Raw genomic sequence first — 17621 nt, 5'->3', positions numbered from 1 at the left:
TGCATGCCAATGTCCTGTTTGCTTTTGCTGCTGCATTTGAGCAGTGTGCACTATTACCAAATATTTAATCTATGATGACCCCCAAGTCCTTCTCTACAGCAGAATTTCCTTTAATAACTTAATTTAGCCTATAAGTAGCTTGTTCATTTTTGTTCCCATAATGAATTACTTTACATTTATCAATGTTAAACGCCAATTTCCACCTTTCTGCCCACCTTTCCAGTTGAAGAAATTCACTTTGTAGTGTATCCACATTCTCTCAAGTTAATTTCCTTACTCAATTTTTATGTCATCTGCAAATATTGCAATTTCACTCACTATGTCACTTCCTATATCATTAATGAATATATTAAACAAGGTATGTCCCAATATTGAACCTTGCAGGACTCCACTTTGGACCTTACCCCAGCTGGAATCTCTGTCCCCGATTGTCCCTGAGTCTCCATTAAATTGTGTATCTATTGCGCTTCTCAATTGCAGATGTGGTTTGGGTGGCCAATCCCAGGATCAGGATTGGCGGGATCCCAGGATTTGATTCCAAAATGTCCGGGATATCAATTCGATTTCGGGATTAGACTGCGCATGTGCAGTCTAATGCCAGGCAGCATCTGAGCACCCACTCAGATACTGCCCGGCTGTACCCGACCCTGGCATGCAGCCTATGCAGCGTTGCCTATGACTATCACGCTGCTCAGGCTGCACTGTCACATCCCCGCTTCTAGCCACAGCGTCGCTTCCCTGCTCCTGACGGTACCTCCTGCTGTACTGATGCTGCTGCCGCCATCTGCCTGAACTGGAATTACCTCATAACTTCCCAGAGAAAATGCCACTCGACAACGTCAAACACTTTCACTGCGTCAAGTGTCAATATCACCGGGCATGGATCTTCATTGCGAGAGATCTGTAAATGAGTATATCACTAAGCTCAGTTGGACCTTCAACATTATCAAAACATACACTGTAAGGGAGACAAGCCAAACTGTTAAAGAGGGGGGTGTGACCATGGCAGTGCAGGAGTGTGGTGACGGAGCTCTCTGAACACCATCTTTATGTATGCATCGGGCCGCATGCAGTCGTGTTAAGCCTGGAGCTGGATGCCGCTTATACTGCCGGTTATATGGGACATTACCCTCTGCCACTGTTGACCTGGCGACTGCCATGTGGAGGTCAATAGATGCAGTGCTTTGTCTGTTTCTGTCCGCTGTCTTGGTGACAGCTGTGAGGGGATGGAGCTGGGAGACGTAGACGCGACACACTGCTTGGCAGGGCCCCCAACTGTGACGCCATGCCCCCTGCGAGATACAGTATGTGCCATATAATTAGCACATTTGTTGGAGAAGAGAATTCATTAATACTGTAACATTTCAATCAGACAAATTATTGCTTGCCTGGGAAGATATTAGCAGTATGATCAGTGGTTTTATAAGGAATGAAATTGCGGTCTTTAAGTAGTACTCTTACAATTATTTTGTATAATTTATATTGTATTTCTCATTGCTTGACACATCAGCGAGAATCAAACGTTTTAGTTAAATAAAAAACATATACATGTTTCATTTATATGACAGATCTGGGCAAGATTTTTACTACTAATACAGAATACTAAAGCCAACTACAAGTGGCTGTAAAAATCTTTATTCATGGCTGTTTTTAAGCGCTTATTATTATATTTGGAACAAGCACAGGAAAAAGCAATGCTAAAGGCTCAAGCCACATAAAAACCTTATATCGTCACTATAGGAATGTGTGTGTTAAAACAAATAACAGATATTTTAATGGCAAGCTGTATACTATGGAAACTTGATTTGCTAATACCATGCAAGGGGATTACTTAATATTTAAATCTATCCATCTATCTAATCTGTCTGTATATGTATCTACAGTATGAGCTATATCTATCTATCGATAGTATATCTATCTCTATTTATATACTTGGAAAGTTGCAGATGGCCTTTACAACTATGCCCCCTTGTTCTGTTGAAAGCATGTCAAGTCAATTTTTCTATGATTATGCGATGCGGTTAGCATCATGGCTGACGGGATGCTCACAGTCAGAACAATATAGCTGGCATCCCAACTATCGTCCAGAAGACTGGCGCTGGAATGTTGACATCAAAGAAGATGAAATCTCCACTGCCGGCATCCCAGTAATAAGTATTCAGGGTGGGTTAAGGTAAAAAATGAAAAAAAAAAAAAAAAGGTTTTGAGCAGCGCTGGGTTTCACCGAACGAATCACAATTGTAAAATTGAACAATTTATTTTGTATACAAATACATACATGCTAAAAATGTCAAACAAAATAAAATAAAAAATGAAAAATAAGCAATAAAAAATATATAAAAAATGTGCATGAATTTAAAGAAGGTCAAGGTTGCAACCTATTAATCCTGCATGATTGAGGGAAAAGGAGAATTTCTCCGCAATTAATCTAGTCTCTAAAGAGACCTTTAGAATCTCCAATTGCTTATTGGTGAGAAAAGTTCATCACATAAACTTGGGGTGTGAAGTGGAAGAGAGTTCCGGAATAATACCCAGCTTAATGAATAGGTTACCCTGATCAGTCAAAGTACAGTCCGTCTGAGATGGTCCACAGTATGCGAATGGCACTTCGCTGGCAGAAAGTGGAGACGGCAGGGTCCTGTACTGATGGTGGAGGGCTGGTGCAGAACTGAGATGAAGAGATGGCTCAAGATGTTTTGGCACCCAAATGGCACCTTCCTCAGGAGTGTTGGTTGGTTGCACTGGGCCAGAATTTATACCCTGTTTGTTTATGTGGTTACAGGTGAGCAGGAAATTACCTCATAGTATGTCAAAATATAAAATAAAAAAAAATCAGGGTGGGTTAAGGTGCCCATACACTTGTCTGATTTGGGCCAGTCTCGTCTGATCCAGACGGATCAGGCCGAGAAATTGGTCCAAACTGAATGTGTTTGACATCCCCTCGGACCCAGTGCGCGGTCCTGTGCACATCTGGTCAGTGTGGGGTGGTCGGATGTGCTGCACATTACAACTATTGTATCAGACCCATCAGTGGTACATGACGGGTGATTTTTAGCATCCGCAATGTGTCAGTCAGATCCATAGGTGTGTGCCAGTGGTGAAGCACCACTGGTACACATCTACAGTATGTGCAGCAGTGGCGTCCAGGCAGTTGGGTCCGGGCAGTGGTGTCCAGGCAGCGGGGTCCAGGCAGCGGCGGCTGGGAGCTTGTAACAGTATTTGCTGGGTGGCGGGGCACGCTGATGAATTAAAAAATTACTTTTTAAAAAAAAAAGACTGGCCAGACGCTGATTGTCTGAGAAATCAGCCAATCAGTGTCCAGTCAGCCTTTTCAAAATATGTTTTCAAATTCAGAAGTGCTTCCTGCCCCGCCGCCCGGTAAATACCATTAAAAGCTTCCACTGACTGGACCCCACTGCCTGTACGCCTCTGCCCAAACCTCACTGCCTGGTCCCTTCTGCTCACCCCCCACCGCTGCCTGCTCCCTGTGAGAGTAAGTGTAATTATTGGACCCCTGTTTGGATTCCCTCCATTGGAATATCAGCATCCAATATGCCAGTCATCCTTATATATTCCCTGATTATAAACTTCATTGGTGCTTATATGTATCATATATGAAAACTATACCAGATGGGAATAGAAGTATCAGTTGTTTGCTATTCAGTTATATAAAGCCTTGCACAAAAAACTTTTGCAGGTCTAATTAAAATCAGTGAAAGTGTGTTATTAATATGCATTTTTAATGGGATATTTATCAATAAGACAATAGTTTATGCTACAAAGGATATAAGTATACAGTGTGTTTAATTTTTATAAAGTGCTGTAAGCGGTGCCAGATATATTTGGAATAAATCCAAGAGAGGTACATTTACAAGTTTGAGTAAAACAAACTAGGCGCTATATACCATAGGACATGAGACCACCCATAGTGTAAGATATAGCCAAAATTGCAAAGGATGCTTTTTCTCTTTCATATAGGCTGGCACAATATAACTTATATATACTATAGCAATTCGCAATTATAGAAGTAAACTACTGCACTCTGTAATATGGCTTTTAAAACATATTTTTTTATTGATACAGTAAGTGTCAAATAAGATACAATAAGACTCTAATCCATAGGGACTTCAATTAGCCACAACAATGCAATAAGTGGAATTATCACACGGTCGCATTTGCATATATTGCCATTATTCACGCTTCTATTTATCGGGCAGTTCAATAATAGCAAAAACGCCATTAGCGTGATAATTCTTGATTGTGTTCCAGACATTATCAGGGGAAGTAGCGGTGGCTGCCTAATCAATGTTCACAGCCGGATCTCGACAATCCATGGCCGCTTTTGCCGGCATGCCTCCTTTTCGCCATTTGACAGACAGAACATTGAATTCCGCCTATCGATAAGCTGTCGAGCTGGGAGAAAACAGAGCAGGATTCCAACTGTTGTAACATTCCGACAGTCAGAATCCAGCATTGAATACCTAACCAAGTATAGATAAAAATGGGGAAATCTAACTGTACCACAAGAAAAAGACAAACTAATATTATATAACAGCATAGAAATCTATTATTAACAAAAAAGTATTGGAGGTTCTTAAAATGTGTCAAATGGCTGCTACAGTAAATGCAATATTCTAAACCATTGGAAGAAAGGGACAACACTCACGGGATGGTACCTATATGCCCATAAAGGTATATTTTTTGGGTATACAGTAAATCTTCTGCTGTATCCATTCATCCATTCCATGGTGCTCCTGGAAAAGAAACCTTTATAGAACGTCACTCACAGTTGTGAGGTATATCATATAAGGGTTGGTACTCCTAATGGTGTGTGCACATGGTGAGATTCCCTTGCTATTCGACTTGCTATACAATCTTTGCTAACTCATGTGCTTTTTACTTTACAATTCATGCTAGCTGCTTTAGATTTGCACTTTATAGTCATTGCTGCCCTGTCTACCTGGGTTTCGATTTGTGCTGTCCCGGGCGCGCACATTGGGATCGCAAGGTAAAAAACCTGTGCGATCTGCATGCGATCTCCATGCGATTTTGACTATATAGTCAAAATCTCATGCTGGATTGTACCGTGTGTATACACCATAAGTGTTCCCCAGCTGCAGTCTAGTGCGCAGGAGGTTTTTGTGTTTCTTTCTAAAGTGTGATCTCACACTATGGGGGTATTCAATATTTCCTGTTATTTCTGATTTGAGTATTCGTGTCTGCAGATCTGGCTTTTTGAAAAGGTGAACCTGATTTTGCACAAAACATGCTAAATTTTCGCGGATCCACATCTTTTTTTGATTTTCCTAAAATTGCAAGTAAGGCCAACATCCTTTGTCACCAACATTAATCAAGTACACCGATATATCTGATTGGGAATGTATTTTTTTTTTAAACTTCCTTTACAAATGTATATTTACCAAATAAACACTAGTCTTATAGATAACACTGTATATTATCTTTATGTATATACTGTATATGAGTGTTCCCTTGACTACCCTAATGGATACATAAACTGGTCCTAGTTGAATTTCTTGCACATGTGTTACAGGCTCATTAATCTTTACTGCTTTCATTAAAAACTGTATTATCAAAAAAATCCTGCCTTCGAGGCTTCTTATGTGGCACTACAGTATATTGTTCCTTGTAACCAATCACAGTATTCACTTTGCTTCATACTCTATGCAGTTTTAAAATGTGCACAATATAGGGAAATTTGACTAATGTTGTCCGTTAACCGCTGAGCCGCTATACCAGGGGTGGGCAATAAGCGGCCCTCCAGCTGTTGATGAACTACACATCCCAGCATGCCTTGCACCAGTTTCAGCATGGATAAATAGCAAAACTAAGGCAAGGCATGCTGGGAAGTGTAGTTCATCAACAGCTGGAGGTCCGCTATTGCCCACTCCTGCGCTAAACGAATGGGTATGAACGTCTTCTGCCTGAGAACCCAAATTTACATAGCTTCCCAGTTCTCAGGATTAGTTTTTCCCGGTGAAGTCATTCGTATTTGGCCACCATGAAACATCGCACTTATCTGACTGTGTGAAAAATAAGAGCTAAAAATAAAAACTTCATGAGCCCCCCCCCCCCCCACACACACACACGAGTATAACCAGCCCCAGGCCTTTTAAGTTGGCCCTGGTTTCCAAAATATGGGGAAGAAATTACATAGGGGTTCCCCACATTTCTAAAACAAGCACCAGGCTCTTGGACCAGTCCTGGTTACAAAAATAGGGGAGAGAAAAAAGGAGGGATCCCCCATAATTTTGTAACCAGCATTGGGCACCAACAACCATAAGAGTAATGTCACAGACACGGGACACTTATTATATAAAGTCCCATGGCCAAAGCATTAAACTGTAACTGGTCAGCCCTAGCCAGTGTCCCTGGGGGAGTGAGGACCCCCCCCAGCTCTGTCCAGGGCTGAAGCCCAGGGCACTTTACGCACCCCTGGACGGTGGGTGCTGGGTTGATAGCTTTTGAAGTGTAAATAAAAATAATTAAAAATATAATATTGGGTACTGTGGAACTAAAAGTCACAGCAAGCCAACATTGCTTGCAAAGTTAATTGGATGTTTCAAAGGTGACCCCAATTAACTTTGTGGTCATGGTGATTTTCTGGTTTCCATCATAGGAGTCTATGTTAAACTCTTAATGTAGGCTTCTGTGGAGACATGAACAGCCTATTAGGTGCAGAGCTTCCCTGGAGTTCAGCCCTGATAGGCTGAAGGGAGTCCCATTGACTGACATTGGTGGGATTCTTCTTATTCCTAAGAAAGACCAGAATGTGTAAAAATGCTGCTCCTCAGTCCGCTGGAGCTATCATTTCTTTGCGGTCTATTTTGAACCCTTTGAGGCCTACATAGACACAAGATGACAAACTAAGCTGGAAGTGACTATAAGTTTTTTTCATAGGTCCATACTGGATTACTCCTGAACAAGGGGTATAGGCATGCACAGCACATTTTATTAGGGGGTGCACTGTCAAAGGGGTGTGCGTAGCTCCACCTATTGAGCTCGTCTAACACCGCCAATCAGGCATGTCTTCCGTCATCTATTGGCACTCTCTACAATGTAAAAAGTCTCTCAGCCACACCATAATCTCCTGCCTATTTCAGTTTTACTTTTCTAATTACTCTGTGTAACAGTACATGCAAATACAGTCATAAAACATACTTTATATGGATGACACAGATATGGGTACTTGTGTATTTTGGCGGCGCCCACGATGAGGATCGCGTCCATCGTGTGTGAAAAATCGGGTCCATCGCGTCCATCGCGTCGCGTCGTGTGCATTAACATGGCACACGACGCGACCGACGCGATGGACCCGATTTCTCCATAGGCTTCAATGTTAAAATATTTTAACATTGAAATCGTGTCGGTCGCGTCGGTCTTGTGCCATTATAATGGCACAAGATAAGATGGACTTGATAAAGTCCATTTTACATGTAATAAAATGGGAAATGTGCCAATATGGCCCATTTTTCATTGTATATGTCCCCGTCATGTCCAAATATAACTGACCCCCCATTGTGAGCGGCACCCCAGTATTGACGTCAACCCGAAGCGTGGCGAGCGCAGCGAGCCTGCGAGGGGCGGCGGTGCGCGTCCTCCGACCTTTTCATACCCCTACTATCCACGTCGGCGTGGAGTTGAGATTTGAATAGTGTGGCGAGCGCAGCGAGCCACCGAGCCCGAAGCGTGGCGAGCGCAGCGAGCCCCGCGAGGGGACGCGGATACCTTCACAGCTATACGCGTCCCCTCGCGGGCTTCACAGGTGTCCATGGCGACGCGGACACCTGTGAAGCCCGCGAAGGGACGCGTTTACCTGTGAAGGTATCCGCGTCCCCTCGCGGGGCTCGCTGCGCTCGCCACGCTTCGGGCTCGGTGGCTCGCTGCGCTCGCCACACTATTCTATTCTCAACTCCACGCCGACGTGGATAGTAGGGGTATGAAAAGGTCGTAGGACGCATACCGCCGCCCCTCGCGGGCTCGCTACGCTCGCCACGCTTCGGGTTGGCGTCAATACTGGGGTGCCGCTAACAATGGGGGGCATTTTTATTTGGACATGACGGGACCATATACAATGAGAAATGGGCCATATTGGCCCATTTCCCATTGTTTTCTATGTTAGATGGACTTTATCAACTACATTTGATCTTGTGCCATTATAATGGCACAAGTCCGACGCGACCGACAGTATTTCAATGTTAAAAATATTTTAACATTGAAGCCTATGGAGAAATCGTGTCGGTCGCGTCGGTCGCGGCGTGTGCCTTAACTTTAAGGCACACGACGCGACGCGATGGACCCGATTTCTCCATCGGGTTCAATGTTAAAAATATTTTAACATTGAAGCCTATGGAGAAATCGCGTCCATCGCGTCGCGTCCTGTGCCTTAAAGTTAAGGCACACGATGCCCACGACGGGCGCCGCCAAAATACACAAGTACCCAGATATGTAGTGATATGACAATGGTCTAGTACAATTAACAATGCAAACACACATAATTGATTGATGGGCGCTTTAAATTGAATACAGTTCTAAAAAGCAAAAGTCTTTGGTTAAAGGTATTGCTGGTATTGCTAGCGGCAGAATCTTTCGTAAGGGTGGGCCCAGCATTAAGGGGTGCCTGTGCACCCCTAACACTCAATGTGCACACACCTATGACAAGGGGACTGAACAATGTGTCAAAATAGGTGAGTTTTATGTTATTAAAGTTATATTTTCTACGTATGACTTCTTATTTCAGTATTGGTTCTGCTGTGGAACTACAAGTCCCATTGGGCTTTAATGCCATGCATGCAGGGACTTGATGTTCTTAAATGTGGGGGAGGCTTGCTGAAACATTTGGTTCCACAGCAGAACCTAATATTATGTTTTTTACACTTTTTTATTTTTACACTTCAAAAGCTATCAATTCCATCTCCCACCACCAAGTGGTGCCGCGGGTGGCCTGGGGGGACCTTCATTTGTAGGGTCTCCACTCCCCTGGGGCTGGGTTAATGTTTTGGCCACAGGACCTTAAATAATAAGTGTCTCCTGGCTGTGACATTAGCCCCCTTTTTGGCCCCCTTTTTTTGCAACCAGGACTGGTCTAAGAGCCCGGTGCTAATGTCCCCTCCTCCCATATTTTGAAAATCAGGATTGGCTCAAAGAGACTGGGTCTAGTTATGCTCGGCTGGCTTACCCCACGCCATTTTTTGATATTTTATTTTAAACGCTTTCTTTATTTTTACACAGAGATGCATGCATAGATCAGATTAATCCCAGCATGCTTCATCAAATATGCATTGAAAATGTGTCACATTTTCCATTTGTATCTTTTTGAATTGAGTAATTTTTTATTATTTTTTCACAAAGCAAACATAAACTACAACTTAAACTAGAAAAAAATGTAAATTATGAAAAAAAAAAATATATATGTCCATTTGTACTGTATCTTAGTAACTTCCCCCCTATGTTTCATTTTGTTTGTATTGTATACAGTATATCTATACTGACTGCTCATGTGACTAAAGACATGTGGGGCCAGATGTGTTAGAAAGAAGAATTTTAACACTGCGCTGCTGGGAAATTGTATTAATATGTGAATACCGCTGAATAATTGACACTGGACACACTATAATGTACTAAAGTTTTATAAAAAGAAAAAGCATATGCAGAATAGTACCATACAATTAATACACAGTACAATTGATAAGCAAACAATAAAATTATGTTAAAATCAAATCATGTCTATATAACATGAAGGATGTATTGAGAAAAATGTAATTACTGTGGGGATCTCTGTTTAGGTCAGGGTGGGTTAATAGTGGGTTAATTCCGGTATAATTAGGACAGAGTCAAGCGGATAGAGCAAGTGGTTTGTTAATGCAATTGGAGCCAGTTAGCGGGTGAATTTTGCACAAATGCAGTCTGGAGGAGGAGCCTGAAAACCCTCCACCACCCCCTTTCTTTTCACCAGATGTGTTAGAGTCTGAGATCGATTGCTGTGCGGGACGCTGGCCGAACATTTTTTTTTTTTAGAAGGGCAATCATTTACATTTACAAAACATGATTTGTAAATAATTGCTCGTTTAAAAAAGCTCGGGTGGCATCCAACACGGCCACCAAACTCTATTCAGGGGCTGGCTGGCAACTTTAAGCCTGGGGGGAAGTCCAGAGCACTGGCCCATGAGTAACAGCGTTTGGCTGAGAAAACCCCCTGCTCCCCCTGTATAATAATAATAACAACAACAACAGCAGGACAACACAGGCTTCTCCTCTACTATAATAATAAACCAGGACACCACAGGCTGCTCCCCCTGCATAAAAAGAATAGGACACCACAGTCTGCTCCCCTGTGTAATAACCGGAGAACACCACAGGCTGCTCCCCCCGCATAATATCCAGAGAACACCACAGGCTGCCCCCCCTGCATAATAACCAGAGGACACCACAGGCTTCTCCCCCTGCATAATAACCAGAGAACACCACAGGCTGCTCCCCCTGCATAATAACCAGAGGACACCACAGGCTTCTCCCCCCTGCATAATAACAGGACACCACAGGCTGCTGCTCCTGCATAATAACACAACACCACAGGCAGGCTGCTGCTCCTGCATAATAACATGACACCACAGGCTGCTCCCCCTGCATAATAACTGGTCACCACAGGCTGCTCCCCCTGCATAATAGCTGGACACTACATGCTACTCCCCCTGCATTATAACGACACAACAGGCTGCTCCCCCTGCATACTAACTGAACACCACAGGCTGCTCCCCCTGCATAATAACTGGACACCAAAGGCTGCTGCCCCTGCATAATAACTGGAAACCACATGCTGCTCCCCTTGCATAATAACTGGACACCACAGTCTGCTCCTCCTGCATAATAACTGGACACCTCATGCTGCTCCCCCTGCATAATAACTGGACACCACAGCCTGCTCTCCCTGCATAATAACACAACACCACAGGCTGCTTCCCCTGCATAATAACACAACACCACAGGCTGCTCCCCCTGCATAATAACTGGACTCAACAGGCTGCTCCCCCTGCATAATAACTGGACACCACAGGCTGCTCCCCCTGCATAATAACTGGACACCACAGGCTGCTCCCCCTGCATAATAACAGGACACCACAGGCTGCTCCCCCTGCATAATATCAGGACACCACAAGCTACTCCCCCTGCATAACAGAACTGAAGAGTCAGGACACCATAGGCTTCTCCTCAGTCCTGTTCTCCTCCTGTACAGATACTGTTACCTGAGGCATTGAGGCTGAGCTCTCCACTGCCACTGGGCGGACACTGAGGGGGAAATTTACCAATATGAAAAACCTAGTTTTTCGTATTGGTATTTCCCCTCCGACTGCATACGACTGTTTCAGTCGTATGCAAAGTCGTGTTCCGGAGGGGAAATTACAAAGCAGTCAGATACGACTGCTTTGTAACCCTCCGATGGTATAACCATTCGTATTAGCGGCACATATATACGGCCGCTAATACGAATTCCTACAGGCAGTCTGCACGGATCAGTCAGATCCGTGCAGGCTGCAAGGTGTAAAAAAATAGAAAAATTAAATAAATAATAAAAAAAAACAGCGTGGGGTCCCCCCCACAGCTGTAACCAGCACCAGGCTGAAGGAGCAGGGGCCGATAATAAAAAATTAGGGAACCCGACAAATAGGGGTTCCCCGATTTTTAACAACCAGCCCCAGGCTCCAGGTCTGGGGCTGGCTCCCAAAATACGGGGGACAAAATGACTAGGGGTCCCCCGTATTTTAAGAACCAGCCCCAGGCCAAACCAGCCAGCAGGGTAATGTCACAGCCGGGGGACACTTATGATATAAGGTCCCGCGGCCAAAACATTAACCCTACCGACCAGTCAGCCTGGCCAGGGGCCCTGGGGGAGTGGGGACCCCCCCAATAAAGGGGTCCCCCCCTCCAGGACTTACCTGACCAGGCTGAAGCCTGGTGCTGTCCTCGATGCCCCTGGGCGGTGGGCATCGAGCTGATAGTGGTGTAAAAAATAGATTAAACTATGTTCTAATACTGGGGCACTATGAGTCCCAGCAAGCCTCCCCCGCAAGCTGGGTCTTGGAGAACCACAAGTCCCAGCCTGCGGGGCATTAAAGGGCCCCCTGGGCAGGGCCGGTGCAAGACTTCTTGGCACCCTAGGCAAATTGTCAACCGCCGCGCCCCCCCCCCCCCCCCCCCTCACCTCCTGACAAAATACCAATCCCCTCAGCTTTTGCAAACATGGCATCTTATAAAGTAAGTTCTGTGGATTGGGGTAAAGTATTAGGGATAGGATATTGGGGTTGATTTACCATCATGACTTATTGTGTTATTGTTAGGAGTTATGATTAGGGAGAGGTGTGTATGTGCGTATCATTTATATTTATATGCCTGCGTGAATAAATTCCTTGCAGCCATCACCTGTGGGTGACAATGTGGCGGGCGGCCAGGAAAGGGGGTGAGATTTAAGCACTAGTGGGGGGACTACAGATAGGCTGTGGGTGGGGGGATATGGTTAGGCTGCAGGGAGGGTGGGTTTAGCAATTAAAAGGGGGGTTGCAGTTAGGTATGCTGTGGGGCAGGTGGTACGCTTTGAATGTGACATCCCCATCCTCTAGCAGCTCCGTGGTCTTCTTGCACCATTTATGGTCCCAGTGGAGGGAGTAGACAGGTGGCGAGCAACATGTGTGTGTGTGGGGTTATTCTGAGGACAGCTGACATGTGGGCAGGGATGGCAACAGAACTATCGGGGCTCGGTACACCAATATCTGTAGCCCCCCCCGTCACCCGTCCTTGACATACACATTAATAGTGTGTGTATATATATATATATATATTCCAAAGACAAAAAACCTCACGGTTTCACATGTCCCATTAAGGCTTCTTACACATGATCTGGCATTTCTGAAACCTGTTGTAACTCTTCCACTCAAACGCCAAAAAGCAATGAAATTACGATCATTAAGGCTAACGCCTTAATGGACGTGTTCCTTGCGCAATACAGATATGGTACGCCATTACAGCCTGTGGGTAAGTGCAGATTCAGCACTCTCACAGAGTGAGATTGCTGTCACTCACACAATGGTGGAGCTGCTAATTCACAGATTTGTGTGCTCATTGGAATACACACATGCAGTCTATGCAACTGAAGGTCTGAGCAGTAAACAGAGCCGAGAGGATGGGGTAAAAGTGGTGTTGATTGGGGTAGGAGACAGTGTGGTGCGGGTGGTGAGCAATAGAAATGCGTAGATGGTAGGAAGGCTAAGCAGCACTGATGGGGGACTAACAAAGCAGATGGGTGGAAAAGAGTGGCACAGATTGGGGAAGGTAAGAGTGATGCGATTGGGTGGGAAACAGAGGAGCAGTTGGAGGAAAGACAGCACTGATGGGGGAGGGGGTTCAGAGCAAAGGGGATAAAGGGAAAACAGCAGCACAGATGGAGGGAAACTGAGTATCACTAATAGAGGGGAAGCCAGTGGCATCTGTGTGGAAAGACAGGGCAGCGCAGATGGGGAAAGACACATTGGTGCAGAAGAGGCAATACACACAGCAGTAGGCATCGGGGAAGACAGAACAGCATGAAGGCGTATAGGAGAAGAAAGTGTAGATGCATAGTAGTTGGGAGCATTATCGTTTTTGCAATTATAAAAGATGTTTTTGGTAACTGCATGTGAATACTAAATTAAATGGATATATGTAGTGGGTGTAAAAGATGTTGGACCCTCAGTGGGATAGTTCTAGTAATAGTGTTTATTCTAGCACCCGGTATCTTTTAAAACCTATGCAGTTTCTCTAACCTGTCTGGGGTGTTGCTGTCTGCTGTAGTGTTTCTAGCAAAGGTCTGGTTTGCAGTGCTGATATACAGACCACACTGTGCTAGAAGCACTACAGCAGACAGCTACACCCCAGGCAGGGAAGAGGAACTGCATGGATTTTCAAAGATGGCAGGTGCTAGAATGAACACTATAGTAACTCGGAGGTACAGTATAGACAGTTTTAGATGATTGCAGGTACTTATTAGGATGAGTGCGCCACATAACTGCTCAGACCTTCAGTTGCATAGACTGCATGTGTGTATTCCAATGAGCACACAAATCTGTGAATTAGCAGCTCCACCATTGTGTGAGTGACAGCAATCTCACTCTGTGAGAGTGCTGAATCTGCACTTACCCACAGGCTGTGATGGCGTACCATATCTGTATTGCGCAAGGAACACGTCCATTAAGGCGTTAGCCTTAATGATCAAAATTTCATTGCTTTTTGGCGTTTGAGTGGAAGAGTTACAACAGGTTTCAGAAATGCCAGATCATGTGTAAGAAGCCTTAATGGGACATGTGAAACCGTGAGGTTTTTTGTCTTTGGAATTTCATTGCTTTTTTTCAATTTATTTTTTTAACTCAAATGTAAAATTGTACTGTAAGAATAAACATTGGATTTTTAAAAATGTTTAACAATAACGCACCCTTGTCAATGAGCATTACCACTGGCTACAAGCATTACAAACCCCTGGCAATGAGTATGAGACCCATATGATTATGTGTGTGTGTGTGTGTGTGTGTGTCTGTGTACAGGGTTAGGATACAGGTGCCAGAGTCAATGATGCCTACCTATACATGACACGCTGACCCTACCAGGTCATGGAACTCCACCAGGCTGAGTGTTCCTCCCGGGGATGGCGATCAATCTGTTCCTTCTGTGTAACTTGATGGTTTCCCCTCCAGCAGTGAGTTCCAGGCAGCCGCTCCCCTTTTCTCTGGTGTCTGCAGATGCTGAGCAGGAACACAGAGCCTCCTCCTTCTGGCATGGCAGTGGTGCGGTCTCCAGACTGGATCGCCGGAGTTAAAGGGAGTGTCGATGGGGGGCTGCGGTGCATGTGCCTCCTTTTATGGTCCTCCCTGCAAAGGACCGTGGGAGGAGCTACACATGACTGTGCATTCGCAGCAGCCTCCCGGAGCCATTTTGGCTTTGTGCAATGATAAAATTTGTTTTTTGGTTACGATCAAATTCTAATAAGAGGAATGTGACCTATTTCAATCTAAAAAAAATGGAGGGAGGTAGTGAGTCACACCATACCTCTGGTGCTATTTTGAATAAAACAATTAATAGCCAAGGAAACCCGCATATGATAACAAGCAAACCAGCTTGTAAGAAATAAAAGAAAACATTGGAAAGCACACACAGCATTAGCAATTATACCTTTGATTAAAGTTAAAAATTGAATGTAATATAGGTCCACCTTTTCAATAATAACACAAGTCTCAGTTCAATTGAAATATCAAAAATATTTTATAAACACATAAAATATACAAAAATATACATAAATCACAATTAATGGTAAAACAATGTAACTTAAGGTGCTGTCGTCCCAATTAATTAAAATAAATAAACATAGGAGCAGCAGACCTCACTTGAAGCTCAGGCGATGGAGCCGTCGGAAAAGAGCTGGGTGTATGTATGGTTAGGGTTATAGGCTGCAGTGTGTGTGTGTGTATGGTTAGGGTTATAGGCTGCGGGGTGTGTATGGTTAGGGTTATAGGCTGCCGGGGGGGGGGTGTATGGTCAGGGTTATAGGCTGCTAGCGGATGTGTGTGTATGGATAGGTTATAGGCTGCGGGATGTGTGTATGGTTAGGTTATAGGCTGCACGGTGTGTATGGTTAGGTTATAGGCTGCACAGTGTGTATGGTTAGGGTTATAGGCTGCGGGTGTGTTTATGGTTAGGGTTACAGGCTGCGGGGGATGTGTATGGTTAGGGTTACAGGCTGCAGGGCGGGGAGGTGTATGGTGAGGGTTATAGGCTACGGTGTGTGTATGGTAAGGGTAATAGGCTGTGGGGGGTTATATGGTTGGGGTTATAGGCTGCGGGGTGTGTGTATGGTTAGGGTTATAGGCTGTGGGGTGTGTGTATGGTTAGGGTTATAGGCTGCGGGGGGGGGTGCATGGTTAGGGTTATAGGCTGCAGGGGGGGGCATGGTTAGGGTTATAGGCTGCGGGGGGTGTGCATGGTTAAGGTAATAGGCTGCGGGATGTGTACATATGGTTATAGGCTACGGGGGATGTGTATGTTTAGGGTTATAGGCTGCAGGGTGTGTGTATGGTTAGGGTTATAGCCTGTGGGATGTGTGTGTGTGTGTGTATGGTTAGGGTTATAGGCTGCAATGTGTGTGTATGTGTGTGTGTGTGTGTGTGTGTATGGTTAGGGTTATAGGCTGCGGGATGTGTGTGTATGGTTATATGCTACGGGGGGTGTGTATGGTTAGGGTTATAGGCTGCGGGGGGTGTATATGGTTAGGATTATAGGCTGCGGGATGTGTGTGAGTGTGTTTAGGGTTATAGGCTGCTGGATGTGTGTGTATGGTTAGGTTTATAGTCTCTGCAGTTTGTGTATGGTTAGGTTTATAGGCTCCGGGGTGTGTGTATGGTTAGGGTTATAGGCTCCGGGGTGTGTGTGTATGGCTAGGTTTATAGGCTCCGGGGTGTGTGTATGGTTAGGGTTATAGGCTCCGGGGTGTGTGTGTGTGTATGGCTAGGTTTATAGGCTGCGGGGTGTGTGTGTGTATGGTTAGGGTTATAGGCTCCGGGGTGTGTGTGTATGGTTAGGGTTATAGGCTCCGGGGTGTGTGTGTGTGTGTATGGTTAGGGTTATAGGCTCCGGGGTGTGTGTGTGTATGGTTAGGGTTATAGGCTCCGGGGTGTGTGTGTGTGTGTATGGTTAGGGTTATAGGCTCCGGGGTGTGTGTGTGTGTGTATGGTTAGGGTTATAGGCTCCGGGGTGTGTGTGTGTATGGTTAGGGTTATAGGCTCCGGGGTGTGTGTGTGTGTGTGTATGGTTAGGGTTATAGGCTCCGGGGTGTGTGTGTGTGTGTGTGTATGGTTAGGGTTATAGGCTCCGGGGTGTGTGTGTGTGTATGGTTAGGGTTATAGGCTCCGGGGTATGTGTGTGTATGGTTAGGGTTATAGGCTCCGGGGTGTGTGTGTGTGTATGGTTAGGGTTATAGGCTCCGGGGTGTGTGTGTGTATGGTTAGGGTTATAGGCTCCGGGGTGTGTGTGGGTGTATGGTTAGGGTTATAGGCTCCGGGGTGTGTGTGTGTGTATGGTAAGGGTTATAGGCTCCGGGGTGTGTGTGTATGGTTAGGGTTATAGGCTCCGGGGTGTGTGTGTGTATGGTTAGGGTTATAGGCTCTGGGGTGTGTGTGTGTATGGTTAGGGTTATAGGCTCCGGGGTGTGTGTGTGTATGGTTAGGGTTATAGGCTCCGGGGTGTGTGTGTGTGTATGGTTAGGGTTATAGGCTCCGGGGTGTGTGTGTGTGTATGGTTAGGGTTATAGGCTCCGGGATGTGTGTATGTGTGTGTATGGTTAGGGTTATAGGCTGCGGGGTGTGTGTGTGTGTATGGTTAGGGTTATAGGCTGCGGGGTGTGTGTGTGTGTATGGTTAGGGTTATAGGCTCCGGTGTGTGTGCATGGTTAGGGTTATAGGCTCCGGTGTGTGTGTGTATGGTAAGGGTTATAGGCTCCGGGGTGTGTGTGTGTGTATGGTTAGGGTTATAGGCCCCGGGGTATGTGTGTGTATGGTTAGGGTTATAGGCTCCGGGGTGTGTGTGTGTGT

This window comes from Crinia signifera, chromosome 5 (genome assembly GCF_055691185.1).
Source record: "Crinia signifera chromosome 5, ASM5569118v1, whole genome shotgun sequence".
In the NCBI taxonomy this organism is placed as follows: Eukaryota; Metazoa; Chordata; class Amphibia; order Anura; family Myobatrachidae; genus Crinia; species Crinia signifera.
This window is presented reverse-complemented; position numbering follows the sequence as displayed.